At 37.4% G+C, this 12,779-nt stretch overlaps 1 protein-coding gene across 1 annotated transcript in view; it reads left to right on the top strand.

The window, feature by feature from the left end:
• The window catches only part of DAB1 (DAB1, reelin adaptor protein), a 255,992-nt gene that overhangs the window by 95,683 nt on the left and 147,530 nt on the right, over positions 1–12,779 (top strand). Inside the window, exon 2 of the mRNA XM_019474146.1 lies at positions 7,103–7,215. The gene's annotated coding sequence lies outside the window, so the exon portion shown is untranslated. The remainder of the gene's footprint in view (positions 1–7,102; positions 7,216–12,779) is intronic.

Below are 12,779 nucleotides of genomic sequence, written 5' to 3'. Positions count from 1 at the left end.
CAACCTTTTTGGTGAAGAAATTTTTCCTCATGTCCAATCTAAACCTCCCCTGGCGCAACTTGAGGCTGTTTCCTCTCGTCCTATCGCTTGTTACTTGGGAGAAGGCACGTGTGACTGAATATTTTGAGAGCATGTGTTACAGCTGATGACTCCTGTGAGGTAGAGTGCAAAGGTCATTCGTACCAAAAGTCCTGTTGACTCCTGTTGACTGGGGAGAGCAAAATTTAAACTACACTGGTGTTTAGGCCTTGGTGAGAAGAGGATTTGAAATGTGAGGAGCTTGGAAAATGAATCTGACTTGATGAACTCTTATACTTGGGAAGTGATTGAGAGCTTCTGAAGAAGGAGGAATGCTGTACGTGTAGTCACAGCCCTCGGGCAAATCCAGATGTCTTGCCTTTTCTGTTTGTTTCACAGTTCTAATGCTACCAAACTACCCTGTGGTGATTCAAACGTGACTTATTAGAGTTTTCATAGCAATTGGTATGTCATTAGCAAGAATATAGTAAATGTATCTTCTGCCTCGTAATACCGGTATTGACTGTTGGCTTCAGTTTTCAGGAGCATATAAAAGTACCTGCACCTCTTATCTTTCGTATTCAGGAAAATCATGGTGTTTTTAATGGCTATACATGTACGAAGCATTTTGCTTAGGTAAATGAGTTGGGATGTGGTGTTGGAAAGTAGGGGGAGGAAGATACATGAATAAAAATATTATTACACTTCTTGGGCCCTCACTAGAGAATTCAAGACATGCAAATACTAAGTCAGTGAGTGGAAATGTCATCCTTCAAAAACATAAGAAATGCAAGGACCATGGTAGAAGTGTTGTTCACTTTAAGGTATCTGAGTTACAAAGAAAGCTTGTAGTTCATGGAATTGTATCTATGAGCCTTGTAATATACTCAGGTTGTTCTTTATCTCCTACAGAGCATTGCAGAACTTGTTTCCCTAGTGGTGTCTGAAGTAAGGCTAGAAAAATCCTACCTGATCTTTAATAATCCCTCACATGCATGGTAATACTCCAGAATTGTACTATCATTGTATAATTTACACTTAAATCCTTTCATTGCTGTGCTCCCACCCTCAAAAAAATCCTTTAGTGTTATAGGGAGCCAGTGATTGCATACTTGAAATACCTTGGCCTTGTTGCCAGTTTAGCCGTACCTGCTTAGACTGATTTATTGTGGGGTTTTTGTTTTGTTTTTTTTCAGAAAATAAGACTGAAAAATACACTTCTCCCATTATAGTTAATAGATTGAGGAAGTAATTTGCAGATTGGGAAACAATGGAACTCATATAATAAAAGCACTGCCTAGGTAATTCATAAGGAAGATAAACTTGTATTGTTAAGCTTGCACACTTTACTCTTATTTGTAGGCCATATATTGCTCTCCTGTGCTTTCCACCATTAAGCAGTAATGTTATTGCATTAGTAAAAAAGCACTGCTACTTTGACTGGCTTTCAAAAACACACACAAAATCAAATAATGTATTTTACTGAATTATGAAGAACTGTGTTATTTGTTTATAACCGCTCACTTAGTTATTGCTCTCAGTGCTCCATGTTACAATTTAATCACTGCTCTGCATCTCTGGAGTTCATGCAGGCTGGTGTGAGGCAGCAAAGGGACAAAGCAAAATGACTGGCAGTTAAGTGTTTCAATCAGTCAAGATACTGATTTATTTATTTGAGGAGGAGTGTAAAGGAAATGAGAATGGCTGTTTTTTGTAACTGAAGCACTGAATAGTCATCAGTTAAACTGTGGAGGTCATACATATAAGTTGAAATAGTTCCTGAGAAAGGAAAAAAAAAAAACAACCAACAAACCAAAAACCACTAGAGTATGTCTTGTCATCCACACTGCACACAGTCTTTGTGAAGCTTGTGATGTTCAGCATGTCCTGTAAAGGCAGCACGAAGGATGAGTCTGGAATCCTTTCACTTAAAGGATTTTCATTGCAAAATAAGTTATATGAAGAATTAAAACACAGGGTGTTAGAAATTCTTTGTCTGTCTACTTAGTATATACAGCTGCAAAGTTTTTAACTGTATTCAGGATGATTTTATGTGTTCATATTGCAAAGTGTTTGAACTGGAATGCCACTCGGCTAACAAATAAATCCTATCTCTTTGGAATGGGGCAGGTGATATGAATATCTGTGAAAATGGATCCTTATTGGAGTACAAATTATAACTCAACTAGAGCAAAAATAGGAGTAAAAACATTGGCGGAATTTTATATCTCTGCTTTAAGAATACTTATAGGTATGACTGAGATAGGGACAGATACATTAAAATTTTCAGTGCCCACTTCAATGCAATAGAAATCACGTAATTTTACATCTCTCTCCACCCCTGGCTGAACTTTGTCCATTTAGTAACAATTTTTTTTTCTTACCCTGAAGTGCTGTTTTTAATCTGAAAAAAACCCCCCCAACCTTTGTAGATAGTCAAAGCAATAAATATTCTATCGCAAACCTGACAGCATTAGATGGTATTTATAAGGTACAGAAAATTCAACCAAAGTTTTTTGCTAATGGTGAATAATAATTTCTTTTGCCCAATTCTATATTCCGTCTGAACTCATACAGGTATAAAATCCAGCAGAAGCAAGCAGGTGGTTTTGAATGAAATTAGGTCTTTCTAAGACTTTAAACCTCCAGAGCCCACTGAAAATGTGTGCTCGACAATCATTGCTTTTACAGCAAGAAAGATACCTTACCTATCAAGAGATTGCTTTAGTGGAGTATTCCCTAGAAAGCCCACTATAGCCTAGCCTATGTTTCATGATCTTTTTCTAACCTAAATCCTGAGGTTTTCAAACAGTTTCATAAAATGTATGAACTAAAATTTGATGAAAATGTGGCTACATACAAAAAAAATAGAACTACTTTAAGAGAAGCTTTCGGTGCTGACAATAGAGAAACTTTTCACTGTCTCATGGAAAACTGCATGGCTGAAACTGCGACTACAGAGAGAGAAAAGGTGACTTGCCTCTTGGTCAGAGGAGAAATTTCCAGGCTTGCTGCTAAATGCACTCTGGGGAAGTGAAGGTATCTGCGGCATGAAATGATAAAAACAGCCCTTGCTGTCGCAGTGGCTGGTTGGCAGAGAGAAAGCCCCAATTTTTAATGACACTGATTTCTGGATGTTTTATGCATGTTACATGTGCTGCATCCAAATGAATTGGTATTTATTTTGATGACACCCATTAAGACACAGATTTTTGAGACCTATTTTGTCTCTTTCTCAAGGAACATGCAAGATATGGTGATGGATGTATGATCACGATAGTTTTCGAAGATGAAGGAGAAGAGAAAGTGTGCTGTGGGCAGGAAACAGCTACTTCAGCATTTCTTTTCCCTTCTTCCTTTTTTTCTGAGCTAACAGTCCATTCAGTCTGAATACAGATCTATTCTTAATGTGTTGGACTGCATTATTTAGCCCACCACTGCAAGCCAAATTGTTATCCCTGGAGATAAAATTGCTAAGTTGGTTTAATGGAGCTTTGTTAATCTAGAATTTCATTTATATCTTCTCTTGGATCTGTCCATTGTAGGTACTTTGTGTTTATTAAGTACGATTTTGACAAAAAGACAGAAATATACACTAATAGCAGCTATTTAGCTAGCTCTTCAGTGCCCGGGAGAAAGCTGTTGAGGAGGCTCTTGTCTTCTAAGAAGCAGTTAGAACTTGCTGTTCAGTCCTGTAGTGCCTGTGTTCGCACCACATCGATCCTTTAGAAGTGAGACACTGAAGAAGTAGATCTCTGTTATGCTCCTTGGCTGCGAGTAATTTCTGAGAAATACAGAAAAAAATACCTGAGTGTTTTATTTATCATTTACTTAGTGGCTGCATTCCTTACTCCTGCATGTTTTGAATACCGTTTGCTAGAACGACCAGTTGAATACACAACCGACCGCTGGCTAAAAAGATCTGCAGTGGTTAAAAATACTGAGGTGTGCTTGCTGAGAGAGAGATCAAAATAGTCCCCTAAGATTATAGATAAGGATTACATAAAAGAGAGAATTTGCAAGTCTGGAATGTGTTTTTCCTACAGTATCTGTTTCCATTTTCTGTGAAATGACTTTCAATTTTTAGGTTATTTCACATTTTGTTATAATCTCTCAGATGGAGAGCAGATTTGAGATTTACAGTCTGAAAACAGGTTGCAGCGGTTCTTCATGATGTTTGGAATGTTTGCAAGGTTTTAGCAGCTGATATGATGCAGATGAGTGCATAAAACAAATAATAGCATTTATTATCTATTTATGTATCTATATTGCCATTCCATTCCCCAGAACTGTGGACATGGATTGGGGCCCTCCTTCCCTTCAGTTTCCCTCAGTGGTGCTAGGCACTGTATAAAACCGAAAAAACCCCAAAACCTCTCTCTCAGAATGATTGATAGTAGAGACAGTAACTGTTTTCTGGTGAGGAAATACTAGAATGATGGGACTCCAGTTATCAGCTGGTCAGTGGTGTCAGTACTTGGATACCAACATCATCTATCCCTTTCTTTCTCTTTCATTAAATTGCACAATAAACGATGTATTCGAGGTGAAATTGTAACAACAGAGACTTGGCTTTGGAGAACTGTGTGGCACTGCTTTAGGAGGGCAGCCTAGACACCCCCTCCTCCGCCCCCCGAAGATGCTTGTTTGGCAGGAAAGTGTGGTGATGTAGCTAGAAAGGGTCAGAAATGGGATGAGTACAAGTTATTTAGTGGTTTAACAATATTACATGTGGTAGAAATGGTAATCCCGGTATTCATTCTCCTGCATCAAGGAGAGACACGATGAAAGAGGCCACTAAAATGGTTTTTGCAGTAGTGTTTTGGATGATTATGAATGGAGCAAGACTGAGATTTACAGACAAGAAGCTGTAGTAATTGACTTGTGAGACAATAGCTCACAGACAGGCTGTGTAGCTTTTAAGCTGACTTGTGGATCAAGATGTTCATAATATTGTACTGAACCTGGTCACTCAGTACTGTCTCTAAAGAGGGAGGGGGAAAAAGTTTTTATAACTGTGATAACCTCTTAGCTTTCCTATTTTCTTCAAGCACTGCATTCAGTAGACCTTTCCAGGTTGAATTTTGCATGATGCCTGATCTGCTGCAGCTGCATGTAAGCTCTGGCTACTGAGCAAAGTAACCATCTCACCTGACTTGAGTAAGACTTACCATGGGCAGTAAGTCTTTCTGTAACAGTTTTTTGTAGGATCAGGCTTCTGTTTGTGGGATTTGTTTGTGTATTTCTTAATGGAAAAAGAAAAAGTTCTGTATTACCTGTAAAATGTTGAGCGTTTAAAGCTTTCTGCTTGCTAACAGGTTTCTAGTTTGTATTTGTTTTCTAATAAATATCTATTCTTTCCTAAATTATTCTATCTCCTCAGAGCAATCTTCAGCTAAATGTGAGGATGGATTTGCACCATTAGCATATATTGTCTCGAAGCTGAGATTTGCATGACGGAAAATGTGATTGTTGTGATGTAAGGACAAAAGGTGGTCTTGCCCATATTGCCATGTTTGTCCATAATTTACGTATTTCTTTCCTATTAGTTTCAAAGCATTTATTTCTAGTCGGGAGCTAAATGGACCCATTCAGTGTTTACATTTATGCAAATGATCGTTGTGTCACTAGGGTTGCAACATTAAAAAAAAAAAACAAACCACAGTGCCAGGTATTTTACATGCCTTTGAGTGTTAAAGTGATTACAATTACCTGCATAAAAGGAGTTGCTTTATTAATTAATTAACTTGGAGAAAAAAGGCTAGTGACTCTCTGAAGGAATATCAATAACTGAAACATTAATTATGCAAATAAGAACTGTCTTTACTGTTCATTATTCATAGTTTAACATGAAAATTGCCTTTTAAAATAATGCTTCATTCATATATTTCAATAAATAATCTGCCTGGGCTGTCACTTGGATCTAGATTTTGAGACAAAGACTCTGCAGTGACATTGATACAGACAGACCACTCGTTACCTGTGGCACTTGTTCAAGTCACCAGTACCCAGTTCCTAATTGCTGGGCTGGTATTTTTTTGAAGGCTTGCTCTCTGAGGCAGCAATCCCCTTTGTGAATGAGTTCTTGCAAAATTTGTATTCAGTGAGACAGAGTTACTGCATTTCATAGGTGAGAAGGGGGGGGAAGAAGCAGCAAAACATTTGAAAAGCTTTTGTGGCTTTCTTGTGGTTTCAATATGGAGGCTGTAGCAGAGTTCTGAGTCCTGTTCTAGGCTGTTAAGTTGTGGGATTGTCTTTTTCTTTGGCGAGTCAGTAGAGGTAGTACCAAGGCAAACAAATACCATAAGGAAAGCAAAGTTAGACCACGTGTTTGGTAACTCTGAACTTACATGCTCAGTAAACTTGTTGTTCCTTTTTACATTTGAAAATGTGACTATATGCCACCTGTCAAGTGCTGCAGGTGATTTCATGCAGATTGTGAGAATACTGTCCTTGTGAAGAGCTCTGCCTTTTTATTTTCTAAAGTTTCACAGAGTGCATTAGCAAATTCTGATGAAGGATTTCCTTTTCGTATCCCTAAAGACAACAGTCAAAGGTTTCCAGGGCTAGTTCTCACTCAGGTGTCCGTAAGTATTCCTACAACAGGAGAGAGAAGAGGAGCTGTGTTTTCTTTTTCATCAGCTGAAAGGCTGTGCTGCGAATAATCTTGTTTTTGTTTTGAGTATGCAGACAAAAAGTAGTAGCTATGCAGTCCCAGAAAATCTTTTACTCTTCACTCCCTGAAGATTCAAACATACCCGCTTATAAACATAAGACGTTAAGATTTCCTTTTTTTAATGCCCTAGAACTTGCTATGCCAATAGCAGAAAGGGCTGATGAAGAAGTATGCCACTCCCTTCCCTTGTAGCGTGATGAATTGTGGAACTCCTGATTGAAAATTCTAATCACAGCCTTGCAGTCCTTCAGATCAGAACCCTTGACAGTTGATTCACTCCTTTTCATGCCTGCTCCCTCTGACTGCTTCTGGTGCCTCTTATGCATGAGTCTATCATTAGCACACAAAGCATGATGGATTGGTTGGGGTACCTCTGTCCTTAGAACCTGGGAAATGCTTCTTTTTCAGAATCAAAGAACCTGTGTGTGACATCGTCATGAATGAGAGAAGAAAGTAATACAGTATTGGATGTGCCTGTTTGCTGCCACTGTTTAGAGAGAAAATGATGCATTATGGGGAATGTAAGTATATGGCCTGCCTGTTTGGGTTTTTTACTCCTCTCTAGCGAACTGTGCAGGAAATCATGGATCTTAAACAATGAATAAGCTGAGTCCAGCAAATGCATGGAAGCTGTAATACTTTTTGGAAATCTGAACTGTAAACGCTTCCAAAATTCTACTTAAAGATCAGCCTGTTTATGAAATCTCTTAACTTTCAGTGTGCTCTGATTATGATGATTAGGAATAATTGCTTTTGGTGCTGACTGTGGACTTCATTCACTTTCATGGATTCTCTTCTATAGACATTTTCAACAGGAAATTTTTCCAAATGTTTGCAACTGCAAATGCAGATGTTAAACTTGCAAATGCTTTTATTCATCTGTGTGACTTGGCATTTAATATTTCAGTGAAAAAGACAGTTAAGTTTTGGCTCCAGTGAAAGATGATAGGAACAATTTTCAAATGTGGTATCAAAACAAAGTGAAAATATGTCATGTTCAAATACAGAGCTCTGATGCGTCATGTCGTCTTGTAATAAATGAAATAGCACTACAAACCTGACAGATTTGCAAGAAAATGTTTTTAAATTTATGATGATTAGTTTTCAAGATGAACTGCAATAAAAAAAAGTGTTAGTAGATACTTAAAGAAGGTAAGGGGAAGCAGCTTTCTGAAATGAAAACAAGCAGGTAATGATAAGGCTGCCTTCACTTTTATATCATGCTTTCTAAAATTTGTGCAGTGAGTAAATTGATATTCTGGCTGCTGCAGCTGGCAATAACAGCTACTCATGCAAGTGTAACATCTTGTGGAAATTCCACTTCTTGGATTTGTACTTTTGCTTTGTACCGGTTGTCTCAGAAATAGGAGTAACACAAAGCAGAACTGAAGATTTTCTACCAGGACTGATGATTCTCTCTGAGCCATCAAAAGAAAACAGCACTGAACCTAGTGAGAAAACGAAAGTAGCTCTGTAGCTCCTTGAAAGAAAACCAAACTTTTCTGAATCTCAACATGTTCATTCATCTTGAGCACTTGCCACTTGAAGATTTACTTCGTTTTGCATTAGGACAATTAAGTGCAAAGAATATTGTTTGGTAAGATATAAACTGATTTATTTAAACATTGTTAGGTAGTATTGGGCTAAACCCATGCCTTGATACCATTTATACTTAGCAAGAAGTCAGCCATACATGCCAAGTGCTTAAGTTTTATTTGTATTGATTTAGGTTTATTTCTAACGGTAGGGTTCCTTGCTTCACTTCTTTCCATTTCATTGTGTTTGCACAGATGCCTTGGCAATCGACAGGTGCAGAATAGCTTTATGTACCCATTAGTACAATGTAGTTGCTGGCAAATGTGATTTAATGGAGTGAATGAAGGAACTATACACTGGGACAGATCCTGGGTCCAGTGTAAATTGGCATAGCTCCATTGCACCAGCATAGCTGTTTTGAAGTTGTTTGTTCCATGCTGTTACAGATCAGAAACTACATTAAACTGGGTGATGATTTGCATGTTAGCTCTTTCTTTGGTAGCATTTAGCTTAACCAACACTTGCTTTTTGAGTTACAAATTCCCAGTTGAAGACTGTCTTAAGTAGATATAGGCTTTTGTATACACACACACACACACGTATAGACCATCTAGTCAATATATGAAGTAATATATTGAAACAGTGACATTATTTTGCTACTTACTTGAGCATGTGTTTAGCAGTTTTTCCCCCTGCAAGGCCTCTGTGCTGTATATGTCTCTTGTAGTATCAATTCCTGCTAAATGCAAAATGGTAAAATGGTATCACTCCCTAGCAGTTAGCCTTACTTTCCTTTATTTGAAGAAACTGCATTGCTATGAAAACTGATACAACTTTTGCTCATGTCAGTTTGTCTGCTTTTTTAGTCAAATCTATAAAAATGTGTATATATATGCACAGAACTGATGTTTCAGATGTTTATTTTAAAACTAGGTGCTGAAATATATATTTATGCGTCTAATTAAATGAAACTGCTACTAGTGGTTCATGCTTTGGTGGGACCTGATTGTGCTCAATGTTTCTTTATATTGGGTATCTTTTTAACAACTGAGGCTGCATTTCCATGAGCAGCTCATTGCTGTCAAAAGGGCAAGCCTTACTTATCTCCTGTGTATGCCAAACTGTTGGGTCTCTCCTGTTTAGCAGCTGAGAAGACATTTCTGTTAGAAGATACGAGAAACTTTTGGAAAGAGGGTATTAGGAGGGAAATGGGATGCATTGTGACTGAAGTGTGAGAAAGAAAGGAATGAGCTTTTATGGTGTGTTTGGGCAGAGAACTAGCTTTGTCTTAGGCCAGAAGTGAGCTTTCAGGTTGGACATGGGGGAAAAAGCTTCAGAAAGGATGTGAGCTGTACTTTTTCAGAACAGGAGTTCAACAGGGGAAAAAAAAAAGTATCAATGTCGTGTTATTTTGAAACAGCTAAAATGCATTTAAAAGGAGATGTTAGAGTTATCATTAGCACTATAAACTTTTAGGTGGGAATGTTTTATTTTGGTAAGAAGTTACATGGGAAACCCCAGCAATTGTCTGCCAACCGTTAATTTCAGGCACTTTGAGGACACCGGACTTGCAGTACCATCCTCATCTTCAGCAGTGCTCCCTCTTCTCTGTTAAAGAAACACACTTGATGGTCCTAGGATTTTCCCTGGTACCCTTGGGACAGTGGGTGTGCAGCTCAAAAGCAGTCTTTTGTCTGCAGATTATAATTTAAGTTCACTTGGTAGATAGTAGAAAAGAAAAATTCTAGAAACCGTTTTGGTGAGAAATAATTTTGAGCTGGGGTTACTGTCTGAAGATAGATCTGAATGTGCTTGTCCAGTTATATTACGTTTTTTCAGCAGAGATGCATGTCATGAACAAGGTCTCTGCTGGTCCCTATCAGCTCCCTATCTTACTGTGCACAGAGAAAAGAAAAAAACAAGGCCCATCTGAAGAGTGTAAGGATCCAAAGATAAAATTACTATAATAAGCAGGTGAAGGAGAAAAATACTGAAGCAGATGAAATGTGTATGCAAGTGTACAGTATATTGTGGTTGCTGCCTTTAGTGCACTTCATAATGGCTTTCAAATGCAAACAAGTTGCTTTGGTCCTCAGTCCTTAATATCAGGAATTGGTTTTATCCACCAAGATCCCCAGAGAATAACCAAGATCATGCTGAAACTGCATGTTTTTTTCCTCCAACTAATGCCAATATCTATGCTGGGGAAAAAAAAAGTAATCTGTCCTTTGCAGATGCTTGCAGCTGTGTGTTTTATCCATAACCGTAGAAGGAGAATGCCTGTGTTTTGTGCTTGTCTAGAGTGCATGTCGCTTTTCATATGGAATCAGTATTTGTAGGGGGAGTATCTTTCATCAGCACATACATATTTTCATGTGTTCAGTAGAGATTAGCATTAATTAGTTTCTCAAAATTAAAATACATATGGATTTCCAAAAGTTGACATGTATTAGGTAAGACTTTCAAATGACCACAAGAAATTTAATCATGGTGCTTCTGTCATTTATATGCTCTACTTCGAATGTCAGAATCCTGGTATCTAAAATGTGTCAGATTACGTTCTGTACATCACTGAACAACTGAATAGCATATACGTTTACCGCTTACCATTTGAAAAGTATTATACAGTCATCCTACGTGGGCTTGTTTACACTGGGGCCATTTTCCATTCCCATTGAATGCTTTGTCCCCACTCTGGAATTGCCAATAATCCATTGACGATTCACTTTCACCGAAACCTGAATTTTTCACCATCTTAGTTTGTTTTAGAAATGAGAATACTCTGGAAGACTTTCATGATCATGACTGATCAATTATACTGTGGCATTTACATTTGGATAGAATTCAAAGTTTCTTAAGCATAAATATTCACAAACATACGATGTCTCATGTGAATGTGGTGTTTAGTGATTCTGTTGTCTGTTAGCACCTGACATGAAGTGACCAGAAAAGTGTATTCATTACTTCCAATAACAATTGGATTATATCTCTTTTGCAGTTTCTGACAAGTTTAGCTATCAAATAGCTTGTAGTTATTTACCATCTGAGCTGATAAAGCTTTACAAGTTTTGGAAGTTAATTCAGAGAACATTTGAGTTGTACTTACTGCTGATGAAGTTCTATACATAGTAGGCTGAATGATACTTAAGGGTGTAAAGCTTCATGATTGTTTGTCTTAAGGATTTACATTGTCTGTGGTTACACACAAAATCTAGTGGTCTAAAGGCATTAGCAAAGTAGGGTCTTTCTAATAATCTCTTCTCTCAGTTCTGTGTTTTGTATGTGTTAACTTAGATTTTCTGATATGTTTAAATCAATGAAATTTCATCTAAGTATTCTATTACATAAGCATTGTCAGAAAAGATGTCATAAAATGAATGTACATATCCAAATTACTCTTTATTACCATGTAGAGTTGCAATTCTGGCCTTTGTAGCTGTACCAAAGTTAACTTTAATCTAGGCAGCAGGAGTACTTACTGTTCATGTCCCAACTGTGACAGCTCAGGTTTCAAGGAGGCTGTGCAAGCCTGCCTGCCACTGTCAGTGCTCACTCTTCACAGCCTTATCTTGGCTAGTTCAGTTTCTGACTTAGTTATATTCACACAAGCTGCATTCCTATTATCTAGGTGTGTGTGTAGATGATTCTTACTGCAACTGGAGATTTTAAATGCAAACTCATCAAATTTTAATATCACCGAAACTAAGCTAGTTTGTGGATCTTCTGCGTGGTCTTGTAGTGGTCCTGTGTGTGAAGGTTATCCTCTTGCCTCCTACTGCCCGCTGACAGACAGTGGTGCATTTGTGTTGGGTTCCATTGACTTGTCTGGAGTTTTGCATAACACTGGAATTGGCCTGAAGAAAGAGTTGCAAGATTTTTTTTTTTTAAAAAAAACTGTAAATATGTTTCACTAAATAGACAATGTGGTTTCTGTTTTCAAATTTTAACAAATACAGATTTCCTGATGTCCTTTGCTTGCAAATCTACTGTGAAAGGCTTCTTATTTACAAAATAAGGTGATATTTATGATCACTGTAATGCAAGTATGTAACTTCTTAGCACAAAAAGAAAATACTTGTAAAAATAGGTTGATATTTGAGATTAGTATTCTGAATCCTATCAAAAGTGCCTAAATTATGTTCACCTCAGGGACTTAACATTTTGACATTTACAGCTGGGCCTTTGACTTTATAGTTTGTGACCTGCATGTCCTGGACTATATCATATCTGGAATCTACAGTTTGAAGATGGAGTCCATCTGTGCATGCAAAAAAAAATTTATGAATTTATTTTTAATAGTTCACTATAAATACTGTCTATACCTTAATATAGTTCTCATCTGTGATGTATTACCAATATTGATATAGTTATTAGATTAGAATTATTAAAGTATTAGAAATAATTTGAATTAAAGAGTGATTATGGGTTGCAGATCATATGTAAAAACTTCCAAAGATAATGGAAAGACTCCCATTGAAGTTAGCTGACTTTGATGTCACTGTATGTTATTTCTTCTGATACTTAAATCATAGAATCATAGAATCATTGA

This window comes from Aptenodytes forsteri, unplaced genomic scaffold (genome assembly GCF_000699145.1).
Source record: "Aptenodytes forsteri isolate BGI_AS27 unplaced genomic scaffold, ASM69914v1 Scaffold119, whole genome shotgun sequence".
Lineage (NCBI taxonomy): Eukaryota > Metazoa > Chordata > Aves > Sphenisciformes > Spheniscidae > Aptenodytes > Aptenodytes forsteri.
The sequence above is the reverse complement of the archived record's forward strand: the minus strand, read 5'-3'. Positions and strand labels throughout refer to the sequence as shown.